This window comes from Lygodium microphyllum, chromosome 10 (genome assembly GCF_053477565.2).
Source record: "Lygodium microphyllum isolate KBCC chromosome 10, Lygodium_microphyllum_v1.1.10, whole genome shotgun sequence".
NCBI lineage: Eukaryota > Viridiplantae > Streptophyta > Polypodiopsida > Schizaeales > Lygodiaceae > Lygodium > Lygodium microphyllum.
Window position 1 is genome coordinate 29,407,268 of NC_141144.1, and position 12,936 is coordinate 29,420,203.

A 12,936-nucleotide genomic window follows, 5' to 3' on the forward strand; every position below is an offset into this window, starting at 1 on the left:
AGAGAAGAATGTGAATCTCTTGTTGCCACACACCAAAGAATGAGTTCTCATTCACTTTTTGAACTTTATATACAAAACCCTCTTTCCCTTGGGCGATCATCCCCTTTTTACATGGCCGGCCATAGCCTAGGCCATTTTTTCCATTGTTCTCCTATTTTCCTAGCTTCTTTCCTATCGCCTATCTACCTTTACAATTTGCACAGGTGATGCTCTTAAAATAAATCATGGTGCGCCTCTTGCGCTCTTTTACAAAAGTATTGACTTGCGCTTTTTCTTGACGTGCCTTCATCTTCCATTTCACTTTTGCCTTGGCCTTGTCTTCTGCTTTAGATTTTCTAGATTTTCCACTTTTCCACCTTGTTCATCTCAGGGTTAACACCATTTTTTAGAAGTAGAGAGGTAGATGCAAAAATAACTAGTTATTATGACTCTAAAATTTGTTGAATGTCATTACATATTACCTTGCAAATTCATAGTCCAAGTCTTTGTAAGTGAGAGATAGCTATAAGAGTTTTTCTTATAAGGGCTTCATGAGAGAGGGATAGCAATACAAAACTAATGATAACGGGATAGGATTAAGAGCTTTGGTAAGTAACATTAGAGAGGCATGAGAATGGTGATTTAATGGGGCTATTCAAGACTTATAAGGGCTTTGTAAGAGAGGTATAGGTAAATAGAAGTCATGAAAGAGGGATAGCCTTATGAGCTTTGGTAAGGGGCGAGCTTGGAGAGTCATACGTGTGGTGATTAAGAAGATTGAATCCAAGGGAGTATGTAAGGTTTATATAGGCAAGGACTTCACTTTAGATTGCAACCTTCAATGTAGCACTATGCCATCTGGGAGGTAGTTTCGTGTCAACCATTGTGGTTGTTTTTTGCATGCTATTCACTCAGGATAGTGGCAAGAGGTTCATCAAATGAGTATGAATGTTGGTGGCCATTTATGCATTGATGTGGCAAATTGACAACCATGTATTAGTGTAGTGCTTTTTTTAATGTGAAGGATCAATGTTGTGAGATTCTCATGAAAACGAAACCAATCCTAAGTTTTCTTATGACCTCCTAATGACCCACTTATTATAGAAGCCATATTACATCTTCCTTCTTGTAGAGTAAAACAATTGTGGCAATCAAACATACGCTATAGTGCATTGTCCATAGTGGCATATTTATTCGGGATGCATGACGAGTCTTAGTTTCAATGGGTGCATCTATGTGTGAGTAGAGATGTGAGCATACCTATTAGTGAGTCTATTTGAGGGTTGTACATGTGTGCACTTTGCCGTTGTAGTACAATGTACCCTATGTATCTAGCTTGAGAATGAAATGGGTGCATTATTGATGAAATAACCTATGGTGCATGCTTACTACGATCTTTAGAAGCCCAATTTTGTGTCAAAATTACATGTTGAGAAACATTACTTACCAACTCACTTCTAGAAAACATTCCTAGCTATATCCACATAGATGATTGTAGGTAGATACAATCATATCATCCCCTCTCTATTCTTCAATGGTTGGAATATATAATGTAATTCATCCAACAATGATAATGAGGTTGTGCAAGTTAAGAGCCATTTCATGATGGATGAGCTAGGAAACTAGATAAACCCTTTTTGGAAAAGCTTCTAGTAGCCACCTTCAAACTTGAAAGAATATTAAGTCATGGAATAACTTTAATGCCAAGAATACCATGCATATATGTAGGCATGCATGTATTTGCATTCCTCAAATGTAAATTTGTGTATATATTGGTACAATCCTAGGTCCTGATGCCCATTAATGTGGATATATATTTTTTCATGCATATTGGGTAAGTATTTATGTGGGTATGCTTACATGGATGTAGTCCCACAACTTGTGATGAGCATTCGTGTGTAGATAATGTATGCACTCATATATGTTTTTTTAAAGTTTGTGCATGTATAGCTATAACCAAAATATGATTGGCTACATGTGTTATGCTTCATAATTCTTGTAGAAACATGTATATATAGGGATCTAGCAATCTTACTTTGTGGAATCCCTACACATCTATTAGAATTTCCTTAAGAAGAACATGCAAGTTTCGTAGTTGTTTTGGCTACATAGTGAAAAACTTCTCTACTTTCTTGTTCCCTTCTAGACTTAGTCACCATTAATCATAAGCATTTCATCACTCGTAAGTCTATGTTATGCCACCAAATCCTAGGCATAGCGTAAGCGAATTGTACAATAGGTTTAGCATGCATGATTAGTGTGTATCAATCTTGGAAAAAAAATTTAACTATCAGGTTCAAGAGCATTCCTTTTTATCTAGCGATGTATTATCAATATTAGTAGTAGGAATCACAAAAGAGCTTGCTTATTAACACTTCCCAACATGAAGCAATGTTCATTTGTCTTCAATTTGTCTCATCATAAAATATGTTGGTTAATTAAATAGAAATCACAAGGTCTCCTATTGTATAGAAACTTTCTCATTTCCATAGATTGGACTAGCTCTCCCATAATTTAATTAATCCACAATCTCATTTCGATATAAACTATGTGCCTAGTAAGCGCTGTGAATATCTGTAAGAGTAATGGCATTGGATCCAAGTGGAGGTATGAGCATGCAAGGGGGATCCATCTCTTTTGTAATCATGTTAAAAACATGGCAATTCGAGACGTAAGACAAGTAGAGAGACAACCATAAAAGTACCCACCTTGACTTATATGTTGAGGGAGACTTGGGAGTAGGTAGTAGGTGCCACATAAATGTAATTACACATTGGCTAGGTCCCTTCTATGTGCACCCTTGACGAGTGTTCTTAGCTCAAAGATATCGAACATAAGCCTTGGGAAATATTTTTTAATGAAAGATGTCACGAATCTCCATGTTTTTGCTTGTTCAAAACCATTATTGCAAGAAAAAAAAAAATTCATCTTGATAGAGGCCACAACTTCCCAAACTGAGTTTATTGAGTATAGGCAGGAGTGAATTTGTGATAGGATAAACTTGTGTGCCCAATTTGAAGGTCTATGACACTCTATGGATGAATCTAATTGGGTTAAAGGGAAGCCTATTTCTCTCACTAAAGATTCTCAACGAATGACCATCTTTAGAGAAAATTATTTCCAAGTTGAGGAATGCAATATAGATGCAATCTTTTATTTGGTGTATGCCATTGGGATCATGTGTCCCAAATCATTTTTAGGCAGTATGATTAGCCCCATTATTAGCATGAATCTTGTCAATGTAAAAGTATTTATAAGTGTGAAACAATTATCCATAAATATCCATCAACACAAATTTGCCAACTTCTTTAACAAGGTAAGAGGAGTTATTGGCACATGTGACAAACTACCCTTAGGGTTAGAATCAAGAGAGAGAAAAGTGAACAAACTATGTTAAGAAATAATATGCTTAGTGGCACCACTATCAAAGTATCACACTTATGAATTTGTAATAGACTTGCAAGAATCATATAAAGAAGGGTTGTAACTACAATGCACTAAATGCCCACTTTCTATCTTGCGCAACATTTGCAAATTTTAATTTAGAAATAGATGCATTTGTAACAACCATACTAGACCCTTTTGTCTTAGCCTCTTTTGCAACAAGATTAGGATAGTCCTTAACTACATGACCTTTTACCCTATTAGACTCACAATAGATTTTATTCTTATTTTTCTTCTCATGATTATCAACCTTCTTTGTTTGACAGCGTTTGCATATTTATGCTTACCATGAAAAATGGTATTTTTTCCCTTGCTTTTTTGGCTTGCCTTAAAGGCTTAATCTACAACATGTATACTGGACTTGTTTGTAGAGATTGTTCTTCTTACAATAAAACAAAAATCAATGCATGAGAAATGAAAAGCATACAGATCAATGTATCAAATGAAAAGCATATGGATTGCCTTTCTTTCCTCAAATGAAGATTAGGTGAAAAACTCTAATAAGAATTAGGAAGATTATTGAGAACAATTTGCAAGAGAACTATCTAACAAAATCTCATTTACAACAATCAAATGTTATTGAAGGTCTTTAATCTTTGTTAAAACACTACCCATAGAGTCATTTTTATCCATTTGTTCACACTCTAATTTCTCAAGAAGTAAACAATACATGCCTCTTTGTGCAAGTATATTCTAAGCATTTTTTACTTTATTACGCGAGTGAATGTGTGGGATCATGGTACATTTAACAAATAATGCAATGAAGGCATCAACCTCTACATCTCTTCCATCCCAATGAATCTACTCAAAAGTAGTTGGTGGTGGTGGTGTGCTAGCATTAATTGGAGTTGCAAAATCATCAACAATGCCTATTTTTGCTACACATGCATCTTTCAAAAGACAACTAAGATGTACTTTGATTCCATGCACAATATTTCAAATCCCTTTTGCAACAAACATGCAACATATCAAATAAGCCCACAATGGATAGTTGGTTCCATCCAACTCTTTCTCAATAGCCAACATATGAATATGTAACTATTGAGAGCCGTGGCCATTGACTATACTTGATGCAAAAGTTGCATGTATAGAGGACAACATGCACAAAATCCACTTGTGTTGTATAGTAGAGCACAAAATAGAATGTACAAGCTCTTACCAACAAAATGACCAATATAAAAAATTGTGCATAAAAGGATGAAATAGCCTATAGTACTAACAATAGTACAAATCAAGGCTAAAATGAACACAACTAAAAAATCTAATGATGACAAGACCCATGGATCTCCCATAGTATTTGTTGACTTATGAATACTTATCAAATCTTGTCTCTATCAAAGAAAATCAAGTAGAGGGTGTTGACTTTGCCTAAGACATTGAAACTCGTTTTGAAACCAATTGTCCCACTCAGGATTGCAAGAATACACACACGGAGCTTGAAGAAGAAGAAGAAGCCTAAAAGTAACAAGAAGTATTGAGTGATATCAATAGAGAGAATGCACAAGGTTAAGTATTAACAATTCCATTTGAGTTCGAAGCTTCAAAAATCCCCAATTGCAATGTCAGAGGTAGATAGAAGTGTAGCAATAACTTTTGCAAGCATTTGTAAATTCTTGAATTTATTTTGATGCAACTACAACGGTTGGACTCGCTCTTTGTGCAATTTGTAAAATTAGTTTTGGGTTGGAATAGTGAACCGTAATAGTTGAAAGGTTGTGGGTGTGACACCTTCCTTCACCCCGAGGTTGGGATGGTTCACTTAATCTAAGTTGTATACATAAAATTAAAAGGAATGGTCTTGGGGAAAAAAGAGGAGGGTACCCAACTTTGGGAGAGAGCCCTCATTTTTGAAAACCATATGTATAAAACTCAAGAAGTGAATGGATAAGCTCATTCTAGTGTGCGCAAACTTGAGAGAGTTTCGTCTCTTGCTTCTTACCTATTGTGTTTGCTTGTGTGGGGAGAGAGAGAGAGAGGGGAGACTGAGAGACCAATTGGATAAGCTCTTCTCCTCTTCTACCTTATTTTCTTCTTCTTCTTCTTCTTCTCCATTTCCTCCATCCAAGAGCTTGTATGGATGGATTGGACCAATGGTAAGATAGCATGGTTGAGAAGCCACATTGAAATCATGGAGCCCTTGATGCATCTTTAAGCCTTGTCTACAATGAAAATCTGAGTTAGTAAGTTCACTACACATTATCATTCAACCTTTTGTGCTTTTGGAGATGAGAGATGGGAGAGTAGATTAGTGAGAAAGAGCATATAATGGTTGTGTGAGAGATAGACATAGCCATGTCAATTGAAGTCCTTGAACAAAACAAGAGCAATGTCAAGTCCTATGTTGCACATGAAAAGCCGACAAAATTTTGGTTTCATTATTTCTAGGATATGGAACCACTTGTTGCTTGGTCCTTAAGGGTCACACTTAGTCATCTTGACCTAGCACAATTATTGGATCCTAGGCCACCTTCCTATTGATTTGGCCCATTATATTTGGCCTTGAACACATGGCCCATAGCCCATAGATCAATGTGGCTCATTTAGACCTTGCCTCAACAATGCACAACTCAGAAAATCACCTCCTTTGCCACCTCAAATGGTAGCATGGCATGTGATCCACAAAGATTTCCATCCCTTTAACACTAAAATCAGGTTGTTTGACCACTATTTTGGTCACCCTCACATCCAAGCTAAAATAGCTCCATGTCACCTCCCTATGGCACTCGACCACTAGGCCATATTGGCTACCCATGTAGATCAGCCCTTGATCCACTACTATTAACACCTCGTCCAATATTTGTTGTTCTTGGGCCTTGCCTTTGGGAACCAATCTAGCATGGGATACCACAACTATCATGACCTTGCTATGCTTGAGCACCAACCATCTTCTTGGTCACCTTGGCCTCATCGCATAGTTGTTGGCAAACTTAAAGACCTCTTGACTGTAATTGTAGGTTGACTCCACCACTTGCCATCATCCAATACATGTAGAGGATGAAATGGCATGCATGTACTTTTACCCCAAAGGTGCACATTCAACATACTTACCCTAAATGATGACACTTTGAGTGCCAATGTCAATTTTGGAGTGGCTAGCACTCTAGCTCACACTCCAAGCAATCTCATCTTGAACTAGTCTTGGCATAACATTTAGTTTGGACCCACTTGCATTACCACTACCTTAAGTTTCGGAACTACCACATTCCTAGAGTGTTCATTTGCACATTTTAGAGCCAACCTCATGTGGTGCCTTGCCTCAACCTCTGGTACCAATAGTTGATGAGCATAGTCCCGTCAAGAATGACTACGTTTGTCAAACCATGCTATACATGATAAGTGATCATATCAAGTGGACAAGATGCACCTTACCTTGATTGGAAGCCCTTACAACTCATACCTTAAGTTGTGTTTGACATTATGACAAGCATCACGACAAGGAAGGCTTAGCTTAGTAGTCTTGAATTGACACAAGCTACACAATTATCACTATTGATAGTTGGTTCTTGTTGCATAACAGCCGATCTTGTTTGCCACATGTGTCATCTCAAGTTGGTGAATTGAGTTAACAATTTTCATTTGCAGTACATTGCTCAAACACTCCATTGTTTGAGCTACCTTTCAAGGTTGCCTCTAAATTGGACAGTTAGCCGTAGAAGTCACTCCTTGGAAGGTGAGAGCTTAAAGGCTTTGTGTTTCTCCATTCAAGAGAGTAGTCTAGCTATGATGAAGCACTCACTTGGAAGGTGAGAGCTTAAAGGCTTTGTGTTTCTCCCAGTCCCACTAGTTACCTCTGGTTATAGAGTTGCATACCACCTCTTGTAGGTTGTCAAACACTTACTTGAAGTGTGATAGATATTTGGGCTAGTAAGCTCTCATAGCTAGGTGATGCATAGATCTATTCCTTTCCTAAAAGGAGTACATAAACTTCTAGCTAAGACAGACTTGAAAATTGTACATGTTGACAAATTGGAACTACATTGAGTGGGAAACATAGTGATCCTTGCCATAGAGACATACACTAATGGATACGTGTACCTATTTTAGGTCTCACACCCTAAGATTTGATGAATTGAATCCTCTATTAGCATGCACATGCATTAGAGTTGTATGTTTTTACCCTAAGGAGCAAGTACACCACATATCTCAAATTGTATCAAGAGGTTTTATCTACATTATTCCTTGGTTAAAGTAGAAAAGTAGGTGGAAAAGAACACTAAGGACAATATAATTCTAAAGAGAACCACTACTCAAGAGACAACTTGCCTCAAACTACCCAAACACTTTCAGAGCTAGCCTTTAGGTTGATAAGCAACATAGCTTTCTAACTTGAGGTCTTGAAAGGCTAGAGACTTCATAGAAGATCACAACATAAAGCATTTTCCTAGCAGTGCAACCAACTCTAGCAATTGTAAAGTGACAAACTTGATGAGTAGGAATAGGACTACTTGAGCCTAGGATCATGAAATTTCAAGCAAGCATACTAAGATTATAGAGTATAGCTATAGCTTCCATATAGAGGCCATGTCATTGCACCAAGATTGAGAATCAAGCATTAAAAAAATCCCAAGGAGCATCGATAGGGATGAGTGACCAATTAAAGGGGAGATAACAATGGGTAGATAATCCACCACCATGCAAGATTTTACAAGATTATTGGAGAAGATCATGCTCAATAGGCCCAAATTGACTTGTTACAACAACTAGGAGTGAGCAAAGGTCTCTCTATCCTTGACTTACATGACAATCTAGAAAGGACTGAAGTATACTAGAGGGAGTTGGGATGACAAACCTTGCAACCCTAATAGGGCTTGTAAAGACTTTTAAGAGTTAAAACAACAAGCCTTGCAAACCCAACACCACTTGCAAAGTCTTTTAAGAGGGGAATAAGTGGATGCACATTGCAATAAGTGTAATCTCTCCATTAAAACCACCTCAAGTGGTTTGAAACAAACACTAGAGGCAAGAAAAAGAAGATCTATGAGTGAATAATGACCTTAGAACTCACAGAAGATCACCTCAACCACCTAAACTATTGCTTGTGTGAAGCACTTGGAAATTTCCACCTTTCCATCCTCACCTTATTGACCACCAAGCTACATCATGAATTAGGAGCTTGGGAATCTTCAGCTTTACTTGAGACCAAAAACATCACACTTGAAGTCAACTTCGCCCCTGCACTCAACTCTAGTCTTGCTTAATCAGCTTGAGCTAGTGTTGCCTTACCACTCAACCAACTAGTAGAGCCATCCTCTACCCTACTTAGACAACAATTATGTGGCTAGTACACAAGATTTAAGCTAACTCAATTGAAGATCTTACCTTGAGTTAACTATGAGAGCTTCCCCATACGAGCCCCATATTTTGACTCACATTGAACTTTTGGAACTTATTACTCAAAGACTAGATAATTAGGGTGGGACTCTAAGATACACACATTTGGATGCACAACATGATCCATACATCACTGGAAGTGATAGCTCTTAGGCTAACTTATGAGAGAAATTCACACCTTGAGAGTCTCACCAAGAATGCTTTTGTCAAAATCATATCATGGAATGAGGAGGTAGGCACATAGACAAATCACCAAGGCTTAAGGGAATTCCAAGAAAGAACATCTTTTTCATTAGAAAATCATGATTTAAATTATACACACACCTTTTGAGAACCAACCTTGGCACCAGAAGGAATTTAGCCTTTTGCTTGGAAGTACTTGAATAAGGAAAGTCTAATTATGGAGTCAACCCTATCAAGGGACTCAAAGACATTAGGACCTCATCTTGAGCTAATTTCTTATAGGCCTCATACAAACCCTATCCACTTCAATCCACATTCATGGAGCTTGATAGTCTTAGACTACACCTAGTTCAACCTGTCATGCACCTCTAAGAGCAAAATTGTGATGTTAGCCTCTCAAATCATTCATGTAGTTAACCCTTAGCTTAAAGAAGTAAGAACCTCCTCTCCACTTTGAATAGATATTGCTACTAGAGTCCTAATTTGCAGACACTATGAGTAACAATAAGAACTATCACAAGCCACAATGCTCTTTGGGATCTTGTACAAATATATCATCGAGGGAATCCATCAAGAGATTGTCCTAGTTGCATTGGTTCACACATAGATCACCTGGAGGGATCAACAATTTTGGAAGATAGCATCCCTACTCTATTTGAGATGTGTTAGTACTAATGGCTTCCATTGAAAGTAATTGGACTATAAGAGTGCCTAAATTACTAAATAATGAGCAAGAATTTAGTGAGTGAGTAAGAAAATTATGACTGTATAAGAAGATTTTTTTGTGCACCTCATGAATTGAGTGAAAAATAAACAACTTGATTGAGCACCACTGATATAGAGGAAAAATGAATTGCATTGAAACATATTGTTTGCAACATATTGATTGAGCACAACTACTATAGAGGAAAAATGGAATTGCATCGAAACATATTGTTTGTAGCACATGAAATATTACTTGTGCTCATTTCACTTGCATCATTTGCACACAATTTTGTTGATAAGAAGACTAGTTGCAATTAAAAAACACAACACATAGAGGGATAGGACCTAAGAAAAAATCCATTAAACATGAACAAACCAAAACCACAAACCAAGAATGAGTGCAAATCCAAATGCGATAGAGTTTTTTAATAACCAAGCATAAATCTAAGGAAACTTGTGAGATGTAGGCTTATAGCCAACTAGGAAGACCTAACCATCCAAAAAAGGAGGCTAGCCATTGTGAGGAATAAGCTTGAAAATGTGAATTGCTACCTGTAGAATAACCTAGAGCTTTCAAATCAGCAACAGAGACCTTGGAGTTTATCATGCCTTTCTAATTAACAAGGGCAAACTATGCAACAACCTTTTAGCACCTAGTGTGCTAACTGATTAGACCACACCACCAACACCATGGAAGATGTGCCTTCCTTGGGAACTTTTACCCTCATATTTGATCTTATCAATTTCATAGAAAGAAGACCCAAGACCAATGTCAGGTTCAAGCTCTAATATGGAAAACCTAGGCTTTGACCCATAGATGATTTTAAGAGCCAATGTATACTTTCATGTTTTAGAATATGTGGCAAAACTTGTATTTTAGACTTTCAAAATTGTGGCGATTTGCTCTCTAAACCAAAGATATCCTATAATCAGTTGGTGAATATTTTTTATGAAAATAATAAAGTAATAAAAGGTTTAAAGTGTCAAGGAAAGAGGATGTCATTAATAAATTGGTGAAAAACTATGGAGGATTTACAGATTAAATTAGCTAAGTATGAAGATTTTGGGAAAATTGGCCATTCACACGTATTGCCTAAGAATAATTTCGTGTGTGGATGCATATGGTGTGATAGCCCTAAGCACGAGCACAAAGATTGTGAATCATTTAGGAATGTTATGTAAAAAATTTTGATTTTCTGGCTAGATGGAAAGATCTGTGCAACCAAGATTGATAAGTATATTGCTATAAATTTTGGTAAGGGTGAAATGAAGAAGCTTTTTGAGGATATGACTACTCGAACATATTACGTAGCCATAGGAGATGCTTCAGCTTATGGTATTCAGATTGAAAATGGAGCCCCAAGAGGAACACCAAGGAAAAAGGAATTCTCTTGCAAGAAAATTTATCTTGTAACATCAACAAGCTTTTATTTCATTCTTTTGATAATCAAAACAAAGAAAACAACAATTCTTCACGCAACATCATAGTAGATATCTCCCACGGATTTATCTTTAACAAACTTGATCATGTCTTCATATTCTTCATTAATAGACAAAGAGAACACAACTTTTGATGGGAAAGAAAATCACATAGTATTCATCTTCATTGTCTTCATAGTCTTCTCCCTCATAGGAAGATACAATGTTTCACATAGAATCGACTATCTCTTGCAACTGAGCAAGCCCTCATTAAATATAGAAGTGTCGTAGAATGCTTAACTGAGTTGGATACTAAACTCAAAGTATTCGCACGTGCCCTTGTAGACATGGGTGCATTCCCTAAGGGGCAGCTGAAAGAATACTTGCCATTTCCCCTATCCTAGGAAGAGTAAGAATATCTTGACGAGCACTATGATAGCAGGCTCGTGTATGAACGCATGCAACTCATCTCTGACGAGGAAGCCAATGAACTATGCTTAACCATGACATTCAATGATGTGCTCTGCCAACCAAATCTCTTAGAGATAGAGCAACTAAAGCGACAATCAGAGGTCGAAGTCGATTTGAAAAACGTTGGTTTGAAAACTGCATTAAATGGCCGAACTTGGAGCCCAGATTATGATAGTCTCAGAGGAGTGATTGCCCAAATGGCGATCTCAAAGAGACCCAACCTATGTGGTGCCAACTTCCTTTCGAGTACTGACTGCCATTCGAGGTGTGGACTTAGCTGGAACTAGCCAAGAAAACTCTATGGCTGATAAGGTTCTCATTAAGGAGGAGCTACATGTTGCAAGTAGACTCGAACAAGGTACCATGCTACTCGATGTTGCAAAGTATCTATTGTTATTGAGTAGGATGCCGAAAGTACTAGATGCATGTGCCACACTCCATTACAATCCTGAGTTCTACAATTGGTTTTTATCCTCACGAAGTGACATGGATTTATAAACATGTATATAAATAAACAATGCGTTTTGTGACAGTGTATATATAATACAAAAAAAAAAGAAAAAACAAAGCCAGCTCACACACAAGCAATGATAGTCAAGCGCAGAGCAAAGAGTTGGGTTTGACATGCTGAGCTCCTCAGGTCCTCCTCTCACCACACGTCTAGAAGTCGTGTGACCATTCCCGCCTCCAGGTGGAGGGTATGCAATCCTCATTACTGCCATAGGAAGCCATGACCAACATCTCTAAGACGGTGTAGACAGGGTGCTGTCCCCTTCTATACACCTTTTCCCTTTTTGGTCTATCCTTCCAAGGATAAGCCTTGCTCCACTCCATCACAACCAGTCCACACAACTTAGCATAAGCTAAGATCTGCTAATGGCTGGAATACACCCCGCAGTCGAAGCAAGACAAATATCATTACGGGGGCCGTCCCACTACAACAAACAGTGCATGTCTCACCTCACCCCTCCTCCTCATATGCGCTTGATAATCCACTTTTTAATCCCTTTCATGCAAATAATTCTATCCCGCCTCAAAGCCTAACCTTGGTTCACATTTTGTAGATTTCCCCACACTAGCCATCATGGAGCACACAATACAGCTGGCATGCAAGGAAGCTCTCCTCCACATAAGGGAGCATAAGGCACTAGCGCCTTCACTTGAAAGCCACATGCCTACTCTAAAGAGGTACGCACTGAAAAGAGGTCCCAAGTGACACCGTCCAGGACGTAGACTGAAAACTCCCCAAGCCAAGAGGACGAAGGCTCAAGGGAGGACCCAAGGTGTAGCGACACCGGCCGTGCAGGCCCTCACCAAACACTCCGATACCAGGTGCTCGAAAGAGGAGAAGATAGCTAGAAACAAGAGGGAATTTGATGAACTATTTAAAAGCATTCTTGAAAC